This window comes from Lepidochelys kempii, chromosome 6, assembly GCF_965140285.1.
Source record: "Lepidochelys kempii isolate rLepKem1 chromosome 6, rLepKem1.hap1, whole genome shotgun sequence".
In the NCBI taxonomy this organism is placed as follows: domain Eukaryota; kingdom Metazoa; phylum Chordata; order Testudines; family Cheloniidae; genus Lepidochelys; species Lepidochelys kempii.
In genome coordinates, this window is record NC_136385.1 from 61,602,441 (window position 1) to 61,618,791 (window position 16,351).

Consider the following 16,351-nt stretch of genomic DNA (forward strand, 5'->3'; position numbering starts at 1 on the left):
TTTAAAGGCACTGGAAAGGAAAGTTGATGGCAAAAGAACACAAGGCAGAAAAAGAAGATTGTGGATGGATGATGTGGTATCATGGGTGGATCAAAAGGACTATTCATCCACAAAGAGATTAGTAGAGAACTGTACAGAATGGGTTACCATGGTTGCAAACCTCCAGTCATGGAGGTGCCACATAAGAAGAGTGTTTAGTCAAAAAATGTTAATATTTTTACTGCAGGTTTTTAATATGGAATATTGTACTGTAGATATTATCTGTATATTAGTATTGTTAATTTCACTAGTGCTAAGCCAATGGTGGGAAAGTTGCTTAAAAATTCTTTGCAGACAAGACCTCTATGTTGTTGCTGTGTACATATACTTTTTATGTTTCTTTGTCAGATATGTTTTTGATTACTGGTGGAAAAATAGTATTTATACTGTGATGTGATTTGAATTGATCAATATTGGGATTCAAGGAAACATTAGACAAAAGTCTACATTTAAAATCTGGGTTTTTTTTTTGTTTTTTTTTGTTTTTAAACCGACCTGTAACTCAAATGCAGTTTGTTTGCATTTGCTTTGGCTTCTGGGTGAAGCAAGCAATTTTTCAGCCAAACCAACTTTCCACGTTAAAATTATAGATTGTCTAAAACAGGACTGATTGTAGCCTGAACTATGGAGAGGCTGCTGCCTCTCCATAATATACTAGTGAGCAATCCCACCCTAGTCTTGGAAGGTGCGGAGAATGGACTGTGTCCCCCTAAGGGGATCTTTCCATTTCTGGTTAATATGACTCTGAAACTTGTGTGTCTGAGCAAGTTGTATCAGTCTAGTTTAAGGAGTGATTTTTGTTACACCAATTTCATCAAACTGGTGCAAAAGGCTGTTATTTTGGTTTAAACCTGGCTTATTTCATTTAGGTTCAAGACAATTAGTAATTGGTTAAACTAAACTGAAATAAGCTACTCTTAGACTGAGATAAGTGTCCACACAAGGGGTAGTACCAGTTTAACTAAAATTAAAATTCATTTAATCCTGTGCAACTTTCTTGTATTGACAAGGCCTTGGCGATATGCTCTGCTTGCCAGGAGGGTGATTTTGTTGATGCCATCAGAAAGGAGCTGTTGTTTCTTTGGGGTTCAGGTGATGGCAGTGGCTACAGGTGTCCAGCACTTTTATTCTAACTAATCAGATCTTCCTACAGACTGTTTCTAAACTTACAGCCCCATTTCCTCCTTCCTTCTCCTTCCTTAGTCTAAAAAGGACTCTGAGGGCAGCAGATATTTTTAGACTAAGGACCAATTGATTCGGGATTTGGCCAAACTCTGAGATCCACTTTCATCTGAACTTTTTTTAAAATAAATCCATTTGAAGGTAAACTGATAGGAGGCCTCTTCTGCTTCCTGCATTACCTGCTACAGGGTTGGCTCATCAATTTTTCTCCTCCATCATTTCAGGGATGGGGAGAACATGAGAGACCCAGGTGAGGAAGGGGAAGAGAGCTGAGGAGAGCCCAGCAGAGGAACGGGACAGAACATAATGAAAGGGAGAGACACAATAGACTTATAGTAGGTCAGGGAAAGGATAATCTTGGAGACAAAGAATGAAGGTGAAGCAAGAAGTGAGTATATCACATTTATTTGTGTTCCTGTTACTTGGTGTACTGAGGAAGCAGCAGGCCAGGCCAGGCCAGGCCAAGCCTGGAATAGCCAAAGTGGGGGGGGGGGGGGGGGGGGGAAGCTGCAGGGCAGCACTAAAGGGGATGGGCAGAGCTACCTGCAGGGAATCCTAGCCCTGGATTGGAATAGCAGGGGGGCTGCTGGCCAGGATTGAAGGTGTTCAGGAGAGATGTGTGGGGAGCACATCTGGAATAGCAGGAGGTGCTGATGGTCAGGAATGGGGTCCATCAAGAGAGTTGGGTGGGAACAGAAGCTTTCCCTGTGCCAGTCCACACTGTGTCTGGTGCTATTGCTCTTTTACTTTAATGGAGATCAACTAGTCCCCAAATGTAAAAATAAATACATCTGTAACATTTTCCAGGTGAAACACAGTGCATGCCCTCTGCTTCCTAACTATCCCCATAGCTCAGAGGAAGAGGCCAATAAGGAGAGCTCAGAGGAAGAGGCCAATAAGGAGAGCAGTGGGCTCAGTGCTGAGCTCCTGATCTCCAGAGATGGTGATCCAACTGTTTGCAGGGGAACTAAATATGGTGACCAGAGCTCGGGCTCAGGAACTGCAATGGTTTTCTTGCTGCTGTTCCCTGGCTGAGTTCGACTAGGTCCCAGCTTTTCTGGCGGCAGGCCAGGTGGGAGGAGCTGGTTCTCTGTTTGTGTTGTCAAGCGGGCCATGCTGCCAGGATGTGGACGGTAGAGGGGGGAGGAACGCCGTGGGGGTGGAGTTGGGGAAAGCTCAAGCATGTGACTCTGAGGCTGCTGCTCACATTACATCACTGCAACTTCAGCGGCAGCTCCAAGAAGTAAATATTAAAGGCTGGCTGTGCTCACCCGGTCGTCCTCTCTCCTGAGTCCTGGCATTCCTGTGCCCCTGGGACACAACTGCGCTGCGCCGAACAGGTCACTCCCTCTCCTGTGGCCTGTGTTATTCCCGTACTGAGCAGGTCACGTCCAATCCCGGGGTTGCTGGCGTCCCTGGGCCACGGAGGAGCTGCAGGACGGAGCTTTCTGGTAACTGCTGTCTTTTCATGCTGTCCCGGGGAATCTTGGGATTTGCAGGCACCTTCTTGTTCTGGCTCTACAAGGCTGTGCCTACCCCGTGCTGGCTGTACAGTATGTTGTTCTCAGGACTCTCATTAGGGTGGCCATTATGATGGGTTTGTAGTGGCATAAGGAGATTTGAGTTGACTCAGAAAAACCCTGTTATATTGTTTGAGCATAGGTGTGGACTGTGGACCCTCTGTGCAGCTGGGCAATGTGGCTGAGGGAGCTATTCTGGCCTGTTCCCTAGGAATATTGTCTTCTGGCATGAAAAATGAGCTGAACTTTTCTATTTCCCTATGTTAAGTATCCTCGCACCTTCTTGTCAACTGTCTAAATGGGCCATCTTGATTATCACGACAAAAGTTTTTTTTTCTCCTCCTAATAGCTCTTCTTAATTAATTAGCCTCTTACACTTTGTATGGCAACTTCCACCTTCTCTGTATGTGTATATATATATCTGCTTACTATATGTTCCATTCTGTGTATCCGATGAAGTGGGCTGTAGCCTTTCATGTGACTGTGATCCATCTTGGCCTATCTGTGTGGGTACGGTTGGGAGGCAGCTTAGGTGGAGGGAGAAAGGTGTCAAAAGGGGGTGGGGATGCTTTTTGCACCCACTTGGTGCAATTTTGTTGCCGAGCTGCAAGGTACCTGTTTCCTTATGTCTTCAGCGATAGGATTCAGGAATGGAGAATGCTTGGGGAGGGGGGGTTTCCATTGAGCCAGGCTGTGATCTCTCTTTAGGAGATACTCTGTAAGGTTTCTCTCTGACATGTTTATATCAAGCTCTGCCTCTTCTGTCCGTGTTTTGGGGGCATATCCCATCACCTGCCCCCCCCACATCACCTGGCCCTGCCTCAGTGTAATGTTGCAGCTCCAGTGGTAGGGAAAGGTGATAGACTGATGTGCTATGATGTTTGCAGTACTCCTGTACATTATTCATACTCTATTTGAGGGAGGGGCAGCTGGACTCTTGCCTGAATCCTCCTTTGTTTCTGTAAGTGGTTTTTAATTTATTCCCATGCATAGGTGCTGGTAAGAGGTTCTGGACTGACATCTGTTAGGAAGGGAGGTCCTTCTAATCCCACAACAGGTATAGCACGGGCAGTGGTAGGTCACCTTCCTCACATTACTGTCAGTGTTTCTCATCTTTGACCTGGAGGGATCATATCTAGGGGAGCTGCCATGAGTTGTCCAATCCTTGGCCTCTCTACTGGGTGTGCAAAATAATGCCAGTTGTGGTAGCTTTTTTTGTGTTGCGGACACCAGTCCTACTAGGAACCGACTGAGACCACAACTTATTTCAAACAGGGGCCATCCAATAGAAACAGCTTTTAGTCATTACTAACCTGTGCCAGTTTGTAACTGGTGACCTAGAGATGAAAGTCTTCAGATTTGGTTTTAACCTCTCCAACACTGGTTCCCCTCCAATCCCCTGAAATGTCTTTTATTCTAAATGTGAGCCTTTTTGTTTCTATTCTCAATGTCTATACTTAAACTGCTACAGCGGCATGGTTGCAGTAACCCTTCAGTGTAGCCACTCACTACAGCGATGACAGGGATTCTTCTGTCACTATAGTTAATCCACCTCCCTGAGAGGTAGCAGCTAGGTTGACAGAAGAATTCTTCGGTTGACCTAGTGCTGTCTACACCGGGGGTTAGGTTGGCTTCACTACGTTGCTCAGGGGGGTGGATTTTTCACACCCCTGAGCGACATAGCTTGGTCAACTTATCTTTTTAGTGTAGACCTGGCCCTAGTGAAATGAAAGGGATTAAATCCCCTAGTTTGAATGAAAAGTTGGAGACATTATTAATTTGTATTGCAGGCAAGCTTCATGAATCAGGGACACATAGTGCTCAGTGTTGTACAGTCGTGGTATAAAAAAAATGACCCTTGGTCTAAAGAGCTCACAGTCTAGATTATGACCAGAAATAACATGTGGATGAGACAAATGCATTGGGGTGGTGGTGTCTAAGGGTGAGGTATCAGTAAGGCTGACTAGTTACACATTAAGCAGAGCAGAGATCTCTGCTCACTGCTTGCCTAGTCAGGTGGGGAGTGGATACCTCTGCTTAATGTATGATAATTTGTTAACTTTCCTGTGTCCTTGTCCTCCCGTTCTCCAAATTCCCCATTTGTCTGTCTCATCCACCAGTTACATCTTGTCATAATCTTGATTGTGAGCTCTGTGGGGCACAGACTGTCTGCACAACTGGGAGTTGCAGGCTGAGTCATATGTTGTCAAAAAGATCATTTTAACCTATATTTGAAATAATGTCTCAGATTTGACTTGCTCTTCATTGTTGGTCACATGGGGCTCTTTAGCCTGAACCTGACCTGCCAGTCATTGGCAGTAGGGGAATGCCTTTGTCCCTGAAGTTCCCTCCATTTTTTTTTTGCCTTTCAGGGGCCAGCTGCTCAGCCAGGTGCCTCAGCTGCGGGGCTTTACTGAGGGAAATTCCAGACTTGATTTCAGATTTCTGACTAACAGTTTGGCTTACTATTCCCAGCTGTGTCCCAGGACTGCATTTGCTTTTTGGGAAGTTTTCCCCCTCAGCTCTGCTTCCCTCATGCAGTGTTTGCAGCAGCTGGTGCCCCTTCAGAGAAAAGCCAGAGGGAAAAGGAAGTGTCTTTGCTTCCTGCTTCATCCCCGTATTGAGTGTCTCACTGGGGAGCTCAGCTGGCTCTACAGGCAGAATGCACCTTCCCTCATCAGCCCAGTCTGGGTGGAGTTGGCTTGGCACCCCTTCCCCAGGCATGGAAGGAACCAGATAGAATTGGGAAAACTGACTCCAGGGGCAAGCAGTTTCCCCTTCCGCACTCCCCAAGAGGGGTATGAAGCCAGAAGGGCAGCACACTACATAGAAAATAAAAAATTGTACCTGCAGCCCATACCAGCAGCCACACTCCTGACTGCTGAGGTCCACTACCTCCTCCCCTCAGTCACTGGACACAGTATGGACATTGTCAACACAGGGTTGCTTAATGGTAGCTTAAGTACAAGCAATCATGACTTGATCACATTTATAATGTGCAAACAGAATGAAGTCCAAACCAGTAATATATATACTTGGTGCATCAAAAAGGGCAGTTACGCAAAGCTAAAAACAATTATGAGCCAGATCAGCTGAGAGGAATAATTTAATCAGAAAAATATGAATGATGATTTGGAATTGTTCAAGAACACTCACTTTACTAGATGCCTAAAAACCCTCAATCAAGGAAAAAGGCTGTACTGGTTAAAAAGACATGGTTTAGAGGGGAAGTGAAGGTAGCTATAAAAAAACATAACAAATGGAAGAAAGGAGTCAATACTAATTAATATAATAAGAAACTAGAAATAGTGGAAAATTGATAAGGGAAGCAAAGGGACCCATTGAGAAATCTATGTTCCAACGGCATCAAGAACAATAAGGAGGAGTTTTTAAAGTATATTAGGAACAAAAAGAATCCTAACAATGGTATTGATACATTACTAGATGGAAATGGTAGAATGATTGATGATAATGCAGAACAGACACGTTCTATAAATATTTCTGTTCTGTATTTGGGGGAAAAAACCAAATAATGTCATACCATAAGATGATACTCTTCCTATTGCACTAGTATCTCAGGAGGATGTTAAACAGCAGCTACTAAAATTAGACATTTTTTTAAATCAGCAGGCCCAGATAACTTTCATCCAAGAAGTTTAAAAGAGTTGGCTTAAGATCTTGCTGGATCATTAATGTTGACTTTCAATAAATCTATGAACACTGGTGAAGTTTCAGAAGACTGAAAGAAGGCTAATGTGCCAATATTTAAAATGGTTAAATGGGATCATGTGGGTGATTATAGGCCTGTCAGTCTGATGTCAATTCTAGGCAAGATAATGGTGTGATTGATACGGGACTTGATTTAAAAAAGAGTTAATTGAGGGTAATATAATTAATGCAATATGGATTTATGGAAAATAGATCTTGTCAAAATTGATATCTTTTTTGATGAGATTACAAGTTTTGTTGATGAAGGTAATACTGTTGATATAATACACTTAGACCTTTTAAGGTGTTTAATTTGGTATTGCACAACATTTTAATTAAAAAATCAGAATATAAAATTAACATGACATACATTAAATGGATTAAAAACTGGCTGAGAGGTCTCAAAATACAGTTATAAATGGGGAATCCTCATAGAGCAGGTGTGTTTCTACTGGGGTCCCAGAAGGATGGGTTCTTGGCCCTACATTATTCAATATTTTTATCAGTGACCTGGAAGAAAACTTAAAATCACCACTGATGAAGTTAGCAGATGACACAAAAAATAGGGGAGTTTCAAATAATGAAGAGGACAAGTCACTGATACAGAGAGATATGGGTTGCTCAGTAAGCTGGGTGCAAGCAAACAATATGCATTTTAATACTGCTAAATGTAAATATATGCTTCTAGGAATGAAGAGCGCAGGCCATATTTATAGGATGGGGGACTATCCTGTGAAGCAATAACTCTGAAAAAGATTTGTGGGTCATGATGGTTAATCAGCTGAATTTGAGCTCCCAGTGCGACGCTGTGGCCAAAATGGCTAATGTGATCCTTGGATGCATAAACAGGAATTTCGAGAAGGAGTAGAGAAGTTATTTTACCTCTGTATTTGGTACTGGTGTAACTACTGCTGGAATACTGTGTCTGGTTCAGTGTCCACAATTCAAAAAGAGGTTGATAAATTGTAGAGGGTTCAAAGAAGAGTCTTGAGAATGATTAAAGGATTAGAAAACATGCCTTATAAGTGGTAGATTCAATGAGCTCAAGAAAAGGTTAATGGGTTACTTATTTTCAGTCTATAAAACATCCACCTGAGGAACGAATATTTGATAATACACTCTTCAGTCTCACAGAGAAAAGTATAACATGATTCAATGGCTGGAAGTTGAAGCTAGATGAGTTTGGACTGAAAATAAAGTGTAAATTTTTTTGCTGTGAGGGTAATTAACCCTTGGAACAATTTACCCAGGGTTATGGTCAATTCTGCCTTGTTAACAGTTTTAAAGTCAAGATTGGATGTTTTTATAGGAATTATTTTGGTAAGTTCTGGGGTCTGTGTGATACAGGAGGTCAGACTAGATGATCACAGTGATCTCTTCTGGCCTTGGAATTGATTACTTTATAAACACCAGAGAGTGTGCTAAGAGGCATTTGGGTCCAGTTCCTTTTCTCTGCTGCCACTTCTGTAATAAGCCTCCAGGGATCCCTGCTGATTTCTTCAGTGGACTTCCAGGGGAGAGACAGACCCATCTGGCCCCTGTAGATCCCATGCAATAGAGAGGGTTAGATTTTCTGGGGACTCCGTTCTTCAGCCCCTGGCCAGTATCTTCCCAGAGAGAGATAGAAGGGGTCCTTGTTTTGATTCCTGTGGGTGTGCTCACACACACAAAAAGGGAATTCTTTCTTCTTAGTAGAGAAAAGCCAGTTCTCTGAATGAAAGTTAGGGGATAAAAATAATAAAATGTATATTTTAAAACAAACAAAATAGAGGATAGACCTTTTCAGGCAGAGTACAGAGTCCTGTGAAACTATGCTTAGGAGGTCTGGGGCTTCCCTAGACATGCTATAGCTATTTAACTCTCTGTGTGTTCCTAGGGAAGATACCATAATAGAAGAATGAGGATTTTCTGCCTCACCTAAAAGATTAGGTAAGGATCAGGCTGCTGCTGCGGGTCACAGTGCCCTAACCATCTGGCTGTTGTCTTTGGCTGCCACTGTGGATTGCAACACTTTAACGTCCAGGTTATTGTTCTTAGCTGCAGCTGCTGCAGGTTGCCATGCCTTGTCCTCGTCCCCATCTCCTCCCCTTGGCCATGGAGTGATGAGGCCATGGAGTGATGAGAGTTGGGGGAAGAGCCCAGATATGGAAGAACAAGCAGGCAGTAAGGAACATCTTGGCCCACCATCTGTTTCTTTCTAGTCCTCTCATCTCCATTTTATAAGGCCAGAAGGTTCCTCAGTGTGCTCCAGTCCAAGTTTAACCTCTCACTGTCAAAGATAAATGTGGCTATATTCTGTGGTGGCCAGGGACTCATCATTTCTAACTGGGGAAATTTTTACTTGAAAGAATGTCCTCACTATACAGGCCCTTCACAGGCAGCTGACTCCAGGCAGGCATCACCTCAGCCCCCTCCCATTGGCATGAAAGGTCTCTGTCAACAGCAGCTCAAGAACAATAAAAATAAAAGTGTGAAATGTATTTGACATTCTCCACATGCTTTCACAGTCAATGCTAACATGGATGGTCAGTATTGCAAATATGATCCCCATCAACCTAAAAATCCCATAGTCTGTGGGCTTCTCTCTGAAAAAGATAGTGAGACACAAATTTGTTTCATGCACACATGTGGGGCCTTCATCATGGGCATATCAGTTTCCAGCTCTCTTAGTGATACAGTGGGAAACTTTATGGAAAGCTGAAACTATTTAGAATAATAGGATTATAAATCTACTTTTTCCTTTCTCCTGCCAGAGGCTGTAGAAAAGAATACAAATCATATGGCAAGATGAAGCTGTCCTTGGAGTAAAACAAGAGGGAGAATGCTATTTTACAAGTGGTAGCTGGAACTAGGCTTGGCAAGCCAGTTAATGGCCTGGTCAAATAATGTCAAAATTGACCACTTATCATTTGGTTGTGGTCAAATATTCCAGCAAAAATGCCCTGATGTAGGTGGTGGCCTACCTTTTTGGTTGCATCTTGTTGCCATTCTTTCATTTTTTAATCGAAGAACGTCTTGTCAAACCAACCTAATTTCCTTCTTTGACAGGGTTCCTGGCCTACTGGATGAGGGGAAGCTGTAGATGTGATAGATCTTGATTCTGGTAAGGCTTTTGATACTGTCCCTCATGACGTTCTCATAAGAAATGTGAAGCAATATGCAGTGATGAGCTGCCAAAATCTTAACAACCGATTCCCTCCTCACCCCAAGAGGGGGTCATTGCCCCCTCACTGCCACCCCCCCCCGGGACTCCTGCCCCATCCAGCCCGCCGCGTTCCTTGACCCCCCCCCGGGACCCCTGCCCCATCCACCCCCCTCCCCTGTCAGCTGCTAGGGAGCGAGGTGGGGAGTCCCAGCGGTGCTTACTTGGGGCAGCTCCCAGATAGCATCCGGCAGGTTCCTCTGGCTCCTAGGGGCGGGGGAGCGTAGCTGGGGGGGAGCAGGGGAAGTGGCCGCTCCCCCCACTGATCACATCAAAAGTGGCGCCTTAGGCGCCAACTCCACGGGGGACAACCGGTTCTAAAAAGGCTTCTAAATTTAACAACTGGCCAGAAGTGGCGCCTCAGGCACTGACTCCATGGGTGCTCCAGGGCTGGAGCACCCACGGGGAAAATTTGGTAGGTGCAAAGCACCCACTGGCAGCTCCCCACCCACACCCGGCTCACCTCAGCTCTGCCTCCTCCCCTGAACGTGCCGCCCCACTCTGCTTCTCCGCCCGCCCCCGCCCCTCCGCCCCCGGCTTCCTGCGAATCAGCTGTTCGCACGGGAAGCCTGGGAGGACTGAGAAACAGGTGGCGGCTTTGCGCTCAGGCCCAGGGTGGCAGAGGTGAGCTGGGGTGGGGAGCACTTTCCCTGTGCGCCCCCCGGGTTACCTGTTGTGGCGCAGGCGGCCCTCCTTGCGTCCCCTGCCCCCAGCTCACCTCCGCCTCTCTGGGCCTGAGTGTGAAGCTGCCGCTTGCTTCTCACCCCCACCCCCCGGCTGATTCGCAGGAAGCCGGGGTGGGGGGGCAGCAGAGAAGCGGAGCAGGGCAGTGAGTTCAGGGGAGGAGGCGGAGCGGAGGTGAGCTGGGGCTGGGGGCGGGACAGGGAGCTGCCGGTGGGTGCTCTGCAATATGTGGTGTATATGAAATTACAATAAGGTGGTTGGAAAATTGATCAAAAGACTGTACTCAAAGACTAGTTATTAATGGTTCAGAATCACACATCTACTGGTGGTCTGTAAGGGTCTGTCCTGGGTCTGACACTTCAATTTTTTAATTAATGTCTCGGCTAATGAAATGGAGAGTATGCTTATCACATTGGCATATGGTGCCACACTGGGAGGGTTGCTAGCACTTTGTAGGACGAGTAGAATTCCTAATGACCTTCTCAAATTGGAAAATTGATCTGAAATCCACAAGATGAAATTCAGTAAAGATAAGTGCAAAGCACTACACTTAGGAAGGAGAAATCAAATGGGGAATAACTAGGTAGGCAGTAGTACTGCTGAAAAGGATCAGGGGGTTATAGTGGATCAGAAATTTTATGAGTCAGCCATGGGATGTAGTTGCTAAAAAGACCAATATTATTCTGGGGTGTATAAACAGGAGTGTTGTATGTAAAAAATGGTAGATAATTATCCCCCTCTACTTGTCACTGGTGAGGCCTCATTTGGAGTTACAGTGTCCAGTTTTGGGCTCCATACTTTAAGAAAGATGTGGACAAATTAGAGAGTTCAGAGGAGAGCAACAAAAAAATAAAAGATTTAGAAAACCTGACCTATGAGGAAAAGTAAAAAAACACTTGGCACGTTTAGTCTTGAGAAAAGAAAACTAAGGGGACCCCTGATAACAGTCTACAGTTATGTTGAGGGCTGTTATACAGAGGATTCTGATCAATTGTTTTCCATGTCAGCTGAAGATGGGACTAGAAGTAATGGGCTTAATCTGCAGCAAGGGCGATTTATGTTGGATATTAGGAAAACACTTCCTAATTCTGAGGATAGTAAAGCTCTGGAATAGGCTTCCAGGGGAGGTTGTGGAATCCCAATCATTGGAGGTGTTTAAGAACAGGTTGGACAAATACCTGTGTCAAGGTTCCTTCCCCACTCTGAACTCTAGGGTACAGATGTGGGGACCTGCATGAAAACCTCCTAAACTTATTTTTACCAGCTTAGGTTAAAACTTCCCCAAGGTACAAACTATTTTACCTTTTGCCCTTGTACTTTTATCCCTGCCACCACCAAGCGTCTAACAGTTATATAACCGGGAAAGAGCCCGCTTGGAAACGTCTTTTCCCCCAAAATCCTCCCCAAACCCTACACCCCCTTTCCTGGGGAAGGCTTGATAAAAATCCTCACCAATTTACATAGGTGAACACAGACCCAAACCCTTGGATCTTAAGAACAATGAAAAAGCAATCAGGTTCTTAAAAGAAGAATTTTAACAGAAGAAAAAGTAAAAGAATCACCTCTATAAAATCAGGATGGTAAATACCTTACAGGGTAATTAGATTCAAAACATAGAGAATCCCTCTAGGCCAAACCTTAAGTTACAGAAAGACACACAAACAAGAATATCCATTCCATTCAGCACAGCTTATTTTCTCAGCCATTTAAAGAAAACAGAATCTAACGCATATCTAGCTAGATTACTTACTAAGTTCTAAGGCTCCATTCCTGTTCTGTCCCTGGCAAAAGCATCTCACACACACACAGAGAGCCTTTGTTTCTCCCTCCCTCCAGTTTTTGAAAATATCTTGTCTCCTCATTGGTCATTTTGGTCAGGTGCCAGCAAGGTTATCCTAGTTTCTTAACCCTTTACAGGTGAAAGGGTTTTTCCTCTGGCCAGGAGGGATTTTAAAGGTGTTTACCCTTCCCTTTATATTTATGACAACCTGTCAGGGATGGTCTAGTATTTAAATCTAATAAATTAGTGCTTCAAAATATTTGATCATTTTTTATGTTATTTGGCAATCTTTGACCAATATTTGACCAGGAAATTCACCAGTTATTTTTGGACCTGTGAAATGCCCAACCTAGCTGGAACAAATTCAGGATACTGGGTGAGTCAGTAGCTGCTCTTGTCCCAGAGCTATCTGCAAGACTCTCAAGGAGCCTTATCTGGAGTTAGACTCCAAGTGATGCTAGACTTTCAATTTGTGAGGAAATGGCTATCTTCTGATGTCTCCATCTCACTGAGGGGGTCTGCAATTGCAAAAACCAATCCTCCAAACAGTACCAGATAGTATCCAAAATGGATACGTGGATGAAGTGATTATTCCTATGGACTCCAGAAAAACATCAACAAGTAGAACTTAGTACAGTGTAGTGGTTGAAGTAAAATGCGTGGTTTAATTACCACATTAAGCCAATGAAGCATAATCTTGGATTTCCTCCAGACGTGTTGTAATGTGGTTGTATGAGAGTGCCCAAGCAAATGATCAAGTCTCTGAACTATAATGTTCTCGGTATGGTCAAGAAAAGGAAGTTTTGTACAAATTATGTTAAATGTCTTCTTAGGGTAAACTACTGTGATGTCAGCCCCACAAGGTTATAGAGCCTGACTCTGGAACGTCATTCTGATTCTTGCAGTCTTACCCAAATGGAATCCCTGTGGCAGATATGATATCACACTTCTTTTGCATTAAATAGATTTCCTAATAGCTATTACCACCAATCAGACGAGTTTTAGAAGTAGATAGCTTTCTTTGGTGGGATCCAGTATTGTACCTTTAATTCAGACAAGTAGCCTTTAAAACTGTTATAGCATTCATTTCCAAGTAAAATTCAAGAAATACTTTTCCTTCTGTTAAGCATCAAATCCAGTCTTTAGGAACATTGGCAATCTTAGGTCAGGGAAGTTGTGTCTCCTGTAATGAGATCTGCTAGGTAGCCACATGGCCATCAAGACATACATTCTCCAAAACACTATATATTGGACATTCAGACTTTAACCTTTGTTAATTTTCAGCAGGTTTTCTCCACACCTTAATGCCCAGAGAAGAATAGAGGATAATATAATGTATTATGGATGTCTATATTTAAAGGATGATCTTACTTCCTACTCTGGAGACATACCACTGTGAAAATCCCATTGCAATGAATCTGTGGACCTTAGCAGGATGAAGAATAGGAAAATTTCCTTTCTTCAAGTAATAAGTTTCACAGATCCAGTCCACTCTGAATACAAAAGGATCATCCAGAAAATTGGCATTAAAAGATTCAGTTTATTTCATTAGGGGAAACTATAATTGTATTTTCTTCAAAATATGTTTAGCACAATCTGTACTTTGGGAAAACAGAACTATGTCATTCTGGCTGTGGAAGTTGTCTCAACTGAAGGGAAGTTCAGGCAGTGGGGCATTCCTCTGCTGCGTGTGACTGACCTTTCTGGTTCTGCACCCCAGCTGCGAGCAGGCTTAAGAACCTATTGTAATGGATCTGTGGACATTATTACTCAAAAAAAAAATTTTTTTTTACCTAAATACAGGTAAATTTCCCTGTTGTTTTGATCCCATGATGTAGTTGTTCTCAGTTTATTTGATCCTCAGATCAGTTCTTCCGCTAATACGTAAATGTGAGATTTGAGCTCATTTTGGCTGGAATTCCAGAAGGACTGATGCATGTAATGTTATTGACCCTGTGGCCCATGCTGGACTGGATTGTGTTAAGGATGGGGCATTTGGAGGCACCTAAATCTACTGAGTATTTGGAGACTTCCTGTTGGAATGGGGGGCTCTTGCTTCCCATCTGATGGGTGTGCTCTGAGTGCAGCCCTTTCACTGGCTGGCCCAGAATCAGCAGACTGTGCCTGACTCCAGGACTGTTTTCCAGCTGAGCATTTGTGGTGATGTCAGAGGCTGTGAGAAGGGACAATGCTTGGCAGCACAAAGTCTGCAGAAAGTTCAACTCCACATTTGGACTAATGCCTCAGAGGGAATTAGATCTACACATGCACTCTGTTACACAGACTGTCACACGCCCTCTCACATGCTCTCTTGCTGTCACACAGATCCTCTCTCATTTGCACAGACCTTTTAATCCATCCCACCCATTATTTTTCATTCTGCAGCTTTACAGAAGATTTTCGGCTTCCTTACAAACTGTTGCAGCACATGGAGTTTCTTCTTTTCTTCAGTGTTTAATTGAATTTGGCCCAAATAGAAGAAGTGCAGTGGTCATGCTGACTAGAGCCAGGCAAAATATGGCCAAATGTTGTGCAGGCATCCCTCACACAGAGCTCCTAAAGTCCTTGCTCCTGACATGCTGTGAACCCCATCCACTATTTCAGTCCTTCCCCCCTGCACCTTCACATCTCTGTTGATACCCCTAAATACTTCCTGGTATCACCTGATAATCCAGTTCTGGGTTCCCTAATCCAGCTTTACTGCTGCACCTCAGTCTTGACCCTAGTGTTCCATTATCTTAAATGTAAAGACAGTAAATCCTGCCGAAGTATTTGGGTTTTGGACATATGGGGACTAGACTGAGATATTCAATATCAATAGTTGAGCTCATTTATTTTGAAGTGACTATCTAGTGAATTAAGACCCCGGTCCCAGTATCTAATTTATGTTTTTATGTAGGCAATGTACTATGGTATCATCCTTCCTTCCTGGCCACTGTATGCAGATAGGCTGTTACTGCTGTTAATGGAAATAAAAACATTTCTCTGCTGGTCTTTGGAATCTTCATGATTTTCCTGCCCATTTCTCAACCCAGTACCAAATCTCTCTCCTCCTTTATTATTATTATAATTTATTTATTTGTATTGCAACAGAACCAGCAGGCATCAGTCAGGGCCCCATTGCGTTCGGGGCTAGACAGACACACTGTAAAGAGTCCATGCTCCCAAGAGCATACAGTTTAGGTCAGTGGTTTTCCAACTTTTTTTCTGGCGACCCAGTTGAAGAAAATTTTTGATGCCTGCGACCCAGTGGAGCTGGGGATGAGGGGTTTGGGGTGTAGGAGGGGCTCAAGGCTGGGACAGAGGCTTGGGGTGCGGGGATGAGGGCTGCAGGATGGGGCCAAAAATGAGAAGTTCAGAGTTTGGGAGGGGGCTCTGGGCTGGGGCAGAGGGTTGGGGTGTGGGATAGGGTCAGGGTTCTGGGCTGCAGGGTGCAGGTTCTGAGGTGGGGCCAGGGATGAGGGGTTTGCGGTGCAGGAGGGGGCTCCAGGATTGGGGGGGGGCTCAGGGCTGGGGCAGGGGATTGGGGCATGGGCTTACTTCTGGTGGCTCCCAGTCAGCAGCGCAGCCGAGGTACAGAGGCAAGCTTCCCATCTGTCCTGGTACCGCAGTCAGCGCTATGCCCTGGAAGCGGCCAGCAGCAGGTCCGGCTCCTAGGTGGAGGTGTGCAAGTGGCTCCACGTGGCTGTCACCCGCAGGCACCCCCCCTCAGCTCCCATTGGCCGGGAAGCAGCCAATGGGAGTGCGGAGCCGGTGCTCAGGGTGGGGGCAACGCGCAGATCCCCATGGCCTCCCCTGTCTAGGAGCCAGACCTGCTGCTGGCTGCTTCCAGGGCACAGCGCAGTGTCGCAGCCTGCCTTAGCTGGGCAGCACCATCGACAGGACTTTTAACGGCCTGGTCAGCGGTGCTCATCAGAGCTGCCATGATCCAGTCCCTTCCATTCTGAGTTGTGACCCACGGTTTGAAAACCACGGATCTAAGTTATGGCAAGATGCAACAAGTTGATGAAACAGACAGTAGAAGAGAGAGAGAGAGGGAGGATGACTTAGCAAAAAAAAGAAGTATATTATTTTCCAATAAGCATTACTGTCACTCTCTCTTATTCCCCATCCCTCTCTTCTGTTTTCCTCCTATTTCTTATCCCCTGGTGTGGCAGGGCAGGGGTAAACCCCTTTAAGGCCCTGCCAAAATGCTGGCTGCAGCCTGCTCTCTGGCCAGGAGGCCAGGGGTAGAGA

General features: G+C 44.7%; 1 protein-coding gene across 15 annotated transcripts in view; it reads left to right on the forward strand.

The window, feature by feature from the left end:
• Window positions 1–16,351, forward strand: part of NR1H3 (nuclear receptor subfamily 1 group H member 3) — a 61,917-nt gene that overhangs the window by 2,719 nt on the left and 42,847 nt on the right. For 5 of the 15 annotated variants that reach the window (XM_073348253.1, XM_073348267.1, XM_073348269.1 and 2 more), the window contains exons 1-2: window positions 2,401–2,672; window positions 9,498–9,552. The exons of 2 other annotated variants lie outside the window; for them this stretch is intronic. The gene's annotated coding sequence lies outside the window, so the exon portion shown is untranslated. Of the gene's footprint in view, window positions 1–1,445; window positions 1,610–2,400; window positions 2,673–8,325; window positions 8,379–8,503; window positions 8,613–9,497; window positions 9,553–16,351 lie in introns of those variants that run through there. 8 more of the 15 variants (XM_073348256.2, XM_073348255.2, XM_073348257.2 and 5 more) reach the window with 6 other exon arrangements.